This window comes from Monodon monoceros, unplaced genomic scaffold (assembly GCF_005190385.1).
Source record: "Monodon monoceros isolate NGI ecotype Baffin Bay Population unplaced genomic scaffold, NGI_Narwhal_1 Super_Scaffold_15, whole genome shotgun sequence".
Classification (NCBI taxonomy): Eukaryota; Metazoa; Chordata; class Mammalia; order Artiodactyla; family Monodontidae; genus Monodon; species Monodon monoceros.
The window spans coordinates 37,774,796-37,783,515 of record NW_021703771.1 but is presented as its reverse complement, the minus strand read 5'-3'; the positions used below and the strand labels follow the sequence as shown (position 1 = coordinate 37,783,515).

The 8,720-nt window shown below is 45.3% G+C and overlaps 1 protein-coding gene across 2 annotated transcripts in view; it reads right to left on the bottom strand.

Annotated features, from left to right (window-relative positions):
- Positions 1–989: 989 nt before the first annotated feature.
- SOBP (sine oculis binding protein homolog) overlaps positions 990–8,720 on the bottom strand; it is a 159,246-nt gene continuing 151,515 nt past the window's right edge. For both annotated transcript variants that reach the window (XM_029223990.1, XM_029223991.1), the window contains one exon: positions 990–2,353. The gene's annotated coding sequence lies outside the window, so the exon portion shown is untranslated. The remainder of the gene's footprint in view (positions 2,354–8,720) is intronic.

Sequence of the window (8,720 nt, the reverse complement as noted above, 5' to 3'; positions counted from 1 at the left end):
AAGGGACCAGAGTCCACTGGGGAGGTTTGCTTCTGCTGCATGGTGCTTCCTGAGCCTTCGACCAGAGCCCTTGGAGCTGAAAAACATCAGGACTTGGAGAGCACTTGGTAAGGGACACCCCAGTCTACAGGCCCCAAAGCCCACTCCACACGCACTGTGTGTTGTCAACAATGGACACGGTGGGGAAGCAGACCATTGAACAGGCCAGGTGGGCTCTTGTTTGCAGAGATGCAGGTTGGGAAGGGCCAGCATCACCCTGATATTTCAACGTCTTTTAAAACTTACTAGCTTTATTTAAAAAAAAATTTCCCTGGGGGAAAGAAATGAACACCTTCTGTAACAAGGAAAATAACAACAATAGCCATAATAATGAGAAAAGCAAAATAAGCACATGTAAGTGCATTTTTCTTTCTTAGAGATTTATTTTTGTTTGATGAATCGGACACTGTTCAGGGAGAGAGGAAAATGCTGGGGGCCCCGCAGGGAAAGGGGCACCCAGAGGTGGGGCTTCTGCATCCTGCGTGGACAAGTTAGGTGTTAGGGTCGGTTGGTTGGTTTAATCGGCTGCTGGAAGTTTTCCTTTTGTTCACTTTTATAAATCTCTCCCCAGACTTGCGAGCTTCCCCTCCCTCCCGCCCCCTTCCCTTGCTCCCCAATTTCATTTTTAAAAAGCGAGCTCGCTCGCCAGGTGTGTCCCCAAGCTCTCACAGCTCTAATAAATAAGGAGCACCTGTAAAACAGTAGCTTGACTTGTTAAGTGACTCTGTACAAAGGAGGATATAGAAATACAGTATGTACACCGCATCCACGGCCCCGTGGTGCTTCAAGGCCAGCGTGACTCTGTCTTGGCCTCGCCTGCCCACCACACCCCACCGCCCCGCTGCTGCTGGCTCAGCGGCCTGTGGGCGGGGGCACCTGGACCCCTCCAGAGGGAACAATTGCTTTATTGGAGTTAGTAAACAGATACACTGAATCACAAGGTGATTTGATTTTTTTTTTTTTTTTTAGTTTTCTTCTTTTTTTTTTTTTTTTCTTCTTTTTTCTTTCTTTTTTTTTTTTTTTTTGTACTCATCAGAATGGGATACTCCACGACTGTCTCACCAACTCAGTGCCAGTACACATGCTCTAGAGGACTTCTGGACTCGCAGCTACAACTGTACAAGTGCACACAAGAAAATCTACCCTGTTATCCTCCACCCACTGATTGAGGATCGAATTGCACATTTCTCTTAACCATGACAGGAGAAAGCAAACAGTGAAACAGAATCATGGGTGAGCTTTCTCACTTTCCCTCCTGTTTTCATTGGTTTGTCCATACCATTCTAATTATCATGAAAGGGCTCTGCGTATAGAGAGATTGCTTCACTGACTTCCTGGATCACCGAAAGCCATCAGGGTTGAAATTTCATCCAAGTCTTTCCTGACGCCCAGCAAATATTCCCCCTCGGATTATTTTACACCTTGAGGGCATTTTGGTCTTCAGTTCAACACTCTTGCTCTGTTCCCAAATGGGGCGCTATTTAAGGGAATTTAAGGAGAAAGCTGAGAAGAATAAACATTTACCGAGTTCTCTTGGCATTCAGTCTCTGAAAAACCACAGTATAAACTATTCATGCTGCTTCTTACATCTGTCAGATCGAAAATTAAAAGCCATAAAAGTGTAACACTGAAAATATGGCATTAAAAAGGATAAAGGTGGCCTTTGTAAAAATAACAAGAAAAGTATATTAGCCAATAAAATATTTTAACTCTTCATTTAAAAGTGCATCCTAGGCAGGACAGAGATGAATCTGAAGCATTGGGACTCCAGTATGATCCCTCTCTGCCGTCAAAACGTGAACAGTATAGGTCCAAAACCGTACAATGCAAATCACAATTCTTCGTGTAGCAGCAAAACCACAGCAGTTTTTAAAAAGATTAAAAAACGATTTTTGTTTTCAAATCTGTATCATCTCCCAGCCTCACCCTATGAGCCTTGAAGATGAGGCAGGGAGAATACCTACATTGGTCCTTGTGGCTTGTTGGTGTTTTGTCGTTTTTTTTTTTGTTTTTGTTTTTGTTTTTTCTTTTAAACCAGGGGCAAAATCCCTAAGTTCCTCTGGGGAGAAGCAGAGATGGTGGCAGCAGGAAGGCTGGGCCCGCTTGGTGGGTCCAAGACGTGCTGGCTTCTCTGGGCTAGAGGCCACCGAGGGAGGGCTGCTTCCTCTGAGATGCTTAATGACAGGAAGCGGCTTTATTTGCTTGAGTTTTAGCCAGAGGGGGTGGTGAGCTGACCAGCTGGTGTCACTGGATGGCGAGACATGGTTTGCTCTGTGCCCTCTCTCCATGCAAGGTACCCTGTGAGTGAGCGTTCCTAGAAAATGAGGAAAAGGGGTTTGTTAGAATCCACTAGACCAAACTACCCCCCACCCCCCAGGCTGGGGAGAACCCGGGCATGAGTCAGAGCAGCACACTCTCCAGCTGTCAGGTCAGACTTACAACAAGGCCCCAGCACTGGGGTGGCGCAGCCTGATTTCCACACGACTTTCATTCACGGTTCTGCGCAGGATCAGCCCTGCCAGCTTTGTGTGAGGAAATGAAACTCGAGTCGCTTTTTGGAATACCATAATGAGCATGGAGCACCACGCCCTCACCCAAAGCCTGCAGCAGCATCCTTTGCAACCCAGCAACATTCACTCTCCACGTTACTGCACGCTTAACTGGCAGGAGGTCTTTGGAGTTGCCCAAGGGCATCCCAAAGCCAGGCAAGGTCATTGGGGGACCCTGGTGTTGTGGACCTCAAGCCTGTACCCCGTGTAACAGCCCTAGCGTCTGCTGCAAAGGAGGGAGGCCATGAGATGGACTTTTTAGCATGTGAAAAATTCCTGGGGCACAGAGACCACTCTTCAGAGGTTTCCTACAGGGGCGACTGAGCTGGAAGAAGTGCCCCTCTCTGTGGGTCTTGCCTGACAAAGGTGAGCCACTCACATCGCTTCACATCCAGACCAAGCATAGGACTGGGATCCCAGGGCAGAAGGTCTGAATAGGACTGTTGGGCTCTGCCTCTCTTATCCTTACTGGCTTATTTCATTTGCTACCAGTCCCTTGGCTTGAAACCTCCTAAGGACACTCCATCACCCCCAGGAAGCAGCCATTCAGAAGTCGTCCAACTAAACTGTGAAGTCCCTGAGGTCTGGGGCTGTGTCTGTTTTGCTCAAATCCCTGCACCCGGGGACAAATGTATTCAGCTCAACACACATTTGTCAAATGAATGAGAATCAAACAGCTCTTGTCCCCCATGTCCCAAAACGGTGCTTTTTTTTTCCTGCCAATAAATGGGGATGTCAGATACGTGAATGGGAAAATTTGGCTAACGTGAGGTGGTGGGAGAGGACTTGTAAACATCTTTACAACTGTTGAGATTATTCCTAGACCAGTGAACAAATAATTTCAGGTGATAGAATGTAGAACTTGAAGGGACCCCAGAGATAATATACACAGTTTCCCGCATTTTATAGACGAAGAAATAGAGGCCACAAAGAGAACTGGAGTGTTCAGAGTGTCTGTAGCGTGAATTTAGCACAAGCATGAGGAGGTCAAAATGCCCATTGGGAGGACTAGGTCCAAGCTTGTGCTTTGAACCCTGCTATCCAAATACTGGTGTTAATGGTAACCATAATAATGATCAGCCAAAAACAAGGTTTGAAAATCTGAATGTGCATGACAGGAAATGCCTGAGTTCCCCAAATCACATTAAATCACCAGATCTGTGTGCATTTAATATGTATATTAAATAACCAAAGTGAAAATGCAAAACACCACAAATATGCAATGGGAGTGGAATTACAAGGTCATGGAAACCTTTTCATTTGGCATGGTCAGATTTGGAAATGTGGGTATTTCTCTCGGAATAAAGAGCTCACTTTAATCTCTTTCTTTTCTTCCTCTTCGTTCTTTCTCTCTTTCTCTCCTTCCTTCCTCTTTCTCTCTCTTTCTTTTTACCTTCCTTCCTTCCTTCCTCCCTCCCTCCCTCCCTTCCTTTCCTTCTTTCTTTCTAAGACATAATGGTGAGAAGAGGTACAGAAACAAAAACACCAAGAGCCACCAACAAATGAGAAGTCACAAAGGATTGGGAAGAGGCCTTGGAAATGGACCCAAATGGATCCTAAGACATACTGTAGCTGCTTCTGGGCAGGATTTACTTTTGTTTAGGAAGCACAGCCTGGAACTTGCTTTGGAGGGAGAGAAACCATCCCTACCTCTGGGCTTGGGACTAAGAGTGACCAAATCTTGTAGTCAGAGAGGAGCTCTGAATCCTTCTTTAAAAAAGGAAAAGGGAAAAAAACGGTGTTTAACGGTTTCTTCCAGTGACTGAGAAACACCACCATTTTGAATTCCTCACTCAAGAACACTGCAACTGCTTTTTCAAGGGTGTAAATTGTTTCTTTAATGTAATCATGAACCCCCCAAAGAGGACTATTTCTCAAATAAGTTTCCTTACATTGAAATCGCCTTTGGACAAAGGCCAAACATGGACAGCATCAGCCTACCTAGAGAAAATCTCAAGGCTTTCATACGGGGCTAGGAAAACGGGGTTATAATGAGAGCCATTCTGGAACCTTAACTACAGCGTTTGCCATCCCAAACACTCTAATAATCATTATTATTCTCTGGTATCTATTATTGTCTGGTAAATAATATGTGTTTTCCCCCAAAGTTCTACCGGGTGCAGCTGCACCGCACTCTATTGTTTGCAGCCCCACTCCTGCTGCTTGGAAAGCCTCCTCACGCCACGCTTATTTCAAGAGAATGGCAAAGGGAGGATTTGCGCTGCTTCCATCCCTCTCACCGCACACTTGCCGTGTCTGGGACACCCACCCAGGCCAGATGGTGGCAGTGCAAGTCCCTCTCGGCAGATAACATTTGAGGAGGGGGTAAACTGAAGGCCCCCTCCCCTGTCCTCCTGACTCTGGCTGGTTCAGGGCAGCCCCCATGTTGGCGACACAGGAATCAATGAAAATGAAGAAGCAAGCTTGGGCATCACTTTCCTGAGAGTTATTTGTTTGCAAGGTGTGAAACTCAAAAGTGGGGAGGAAGTGGCCTTGGAGTTTTAGAAAGTGATCATGGCAGGAAGTTCCAGAGCCCAAGTCCGTTCCGACTCAGCCCCTGCTAAGCAGAGGTGTCTTAGAGAACAGTCGGTCCTCTCTGTCTAAATTTCTTGATCTGAGTAAAGGGGAAATTTCTACAATATGTGAGACAGAGACACAGGTTACAGCATGAACCCTACGTAGCCGCGTGACCTTGGACCTATTCCTTAACCTCCCCAAGCCTGGATTCTTCCTCTGTGAAATGAAGGCATGGGTGAGATTTTCTATTACATCTTCCATCTCTCATATTCTGGGATTGTAGGATCTTTGGACCAAAGCCATCATCAGGTATGGTGGTACACAGTTATCCATGTATAAGAAAGACTATTCGTTTCTCTATCCTGAAGTCCCAAGTTTCAGAAAGGGTCTCCTTCTTTCTATTAATCACATAGACACACTCTCACCTCTGGCAGAGATTTCTGGAGTGTCCTTTAATGCAGGGGGTTCTGGGGAAGTGGTTCTACTTGTGCCTCACATTTGGGTTTTCCTCTGAATTGGGGTTTGTCTGAAGGCAGGACAACCCAGAGCCCTGCCATGCGGAACATCTCACACACACACACACACACACACACACACACACACACATCCCATCCCGTGGACCACGTTGCACCGTGTATGAAGACCAGCTCCACAGTGCGTGGTCTCCAGCAGGCATGTACGGTCAGCGTCTGCAGAACTCCAGGCCCAGCTGCCCCTTCTGGCCAGAAGAATAAAGTCTCTCCCTCATGGACTCAGCTGCACACCAAGTGCCCTGAACAAGCCTCTGACCACCGGCAATTTCCCTTTCCATCAGGAAAGCATTGCTAAGAATGTGACTGAGTTACTTCTCCCTTATCGCATAAGCATCGTCAGAGTGTCATAGAGAACAAAAATAGGCCTGAGTACTAATAACTTCTTTCAGTGTTGATACTGTCAACATACCATCATCCTCACCTTTTCTTCTCTGGCCTTTACAGCCTAAGATGTATGCGGGTTGCATTTAAAAGGAAATTTTATAATTTCCAGGCAACCACTCCCAAAAGTAAATGTGTATCCAAAGAAAATGTCTGTCTTATTCTACATCCCATCATAGTCCCTCCGTGGCACAAGATTCCACCTCCACCAGGCAGCCTGCCTTCATTAATCTAATCTGTTTTCTGAACTTTTATTCTTCTTTGCTTCCTCAAATACCTCTGTCATTAGCATAATCAAAATCCAGTAGGTCTGTCCTGTCTTACCTGTCTAGAAGGCAAGCTCTCCAGGTCCATCATATTTATTCCCCAGAGTCCAAAATCCTGTGGCATCAACCCTATGATGTACAAGAGATGCCCGCTGCCAGGCCGGCTTGTCTTTGTCCAGTTACCCCAGCCCTGCCCGTGATGCCACTCGGGCACATTGGCCCATCACTTATCACGGTTAAATACAGCTATTACGTGCTGGCTTCGGCCACGCTGTTTATCTGGGACAATAATGAGTCCCTGAGGACTGGATTGCTCTCAGGTAGCCATAGCTATTCTGGGACGCTCACAAGGGTAGAACCCCGTGGTCAATGAACAGAGCCGCCTGCACCAGCTGATAAGGCTGGGTGTGATGCCAGACAGCGGTCTCTGCATCAAGCCCATCCCGGAAAGGGCTACGGCTTGGTGAGGTTTTGCCAAAAAATGGCTCCCTCTCTCCTCCATCGACCATCGCTTCATGAAGAGTTCTGAAATGGCTTTTACCAAGTTGGAAACCGTTTTCATTTACGAAGTGGATGGTATCTCTTTTCTTATAGCTTGCTAATTGATGAAAGTAATTTAAAAACATCGCTTCTCTAGCATGATTGCTATGGGAAATAACCCATGGTGAGGAGAGGGGAGTAGGGCCAAGGGTGAGCTCCAGCACCACTGAGCTGCCCACGGCCTGGCTCTGATAAGCTAAGGCTCAAATTATTTAAAAGAAAGAAAATTAAACCAAACGTGAGGCCTTGCTTTTCTTTTTTATAATTTTCCCCTTTAGCAATATCTCTTATTTTACTCTTTAATCAATAAAAATCCCAACCATACAAGACCCCCTACTGAGATAACTCCATCTTTAATTTTTTGTTTTACAAATTTAAATTTCGGTTTTCTTTGCTTAGCTGGTTCTAGGAGTTAAATGGGCAGAGAGACCTGTTTATTCATATGAGTGGCCAGTGCTATCTTGCTGACCTCTACAAGATCTTGGGGGACAAAGAACCCTGAGCCACAGAACCCCCTCTTGTGCACTTGCAAAAGCCTTTATCTTCACCCTGGACAATGGATCTCTTTAGCCACCTCAAATCTTTTTTTAAAACCTGGGAGTTTAAGCTAAACAAATTACCCTGTCTCTGGTCCTTTTCTAAAAGCAGGCAGGGATTCATGACTAACTGCACACATTTTTACAAATGCACTGGAGCAAGTGGCTGCATGCATTCGTGAAAGAGAGAAATAAAATGAAGAATTACATGATATAGCTAATGTTTTACAAGAAATTTTGAATAAGAGCCTCAAGCCCTATGCCGCCTGGATTTCAAGACCAAGCACTTCCTATTATGGTTTGGGAAAGCTGCAGTGTTTTCAAAGAAAGTTACATTTACTGAGCACTTAATGTCAAATACTGCGCTAGGCACTTTTATATATTTATTTCACTTAAAAACAAATATATTTTATATACTTATTTCATTGACACAACAATGCTATGAAGTATTTATTACTGTCTCCATTTTACAGATGAGGAAACTTTCCCAAGAAGGTTAAGGAACTTATTTGCTCAAGGTCACCAGCTAGAAAGGGGCCAAGCTGGATCGAAGTCCAGCTCCTACGACCTCAAAGTCCATGCTCGCCTCGGAGTGCTATCCCCTAGCCCAGGTTTCACCTCTCCCCTTCCTCACCCTGACAAGCAGGGGTCACAATGTCAAAGTTGGCAGGGGCCTTAGAGACAAAACTCCGAGAAACTGTTTGCTAAGAAATAATAATTGCATTTTCATTCAAGTCCTATCCAATACACAAACTAGCTGATGCCGGCTCGTGTGCCTTCCAAAAATTCTTCCTTGGACACAAAAGTAGATGTTTATTGTGCTAAGATTGAGTCTGTTATTTATTTATATAATCTGAACACAGGCAGTCTAAGTTAAAAAAAAAAAAAAGGAAAGAAAGAAAAGAAAAGAAAAAAAAGAACCTAGAGAAAAGAGCAGCTTTACATGGCAAGTAGCTATTGTCTATGGATCAATAGACCTTAAGATTTTAGGCTAGGTCTGGAAAAGAGGTCTGACGTTTTATTTACTCTTTACAACCAGCCTTTTAGCAGAAAGAGAGAGAGAGAAGGGCTTCATTTCACGGAAACTTCATGTAAAAAATAAGAGCAAGCATACTGATTCCCTGCTACCCCCCCTCTAACAGCCAGGGAGATGGAGAGTATGCTTAATAATTGCTTTTCTGCAACCCTTCCACCCTTCCACCCCAGATGTTCAGGTACAACCTATTTCCTCTCTGAAATCAGCTGCCCGGTGTGAGGCAGTGATGCCGTGGGTAGCAAAAGTATGACTCTGGTCCTTGGCACAGGGCGTGTAACTCAAGCAGCTCTGGTCGTATCCCGTGTCCCACTGAGGGGAAAGGC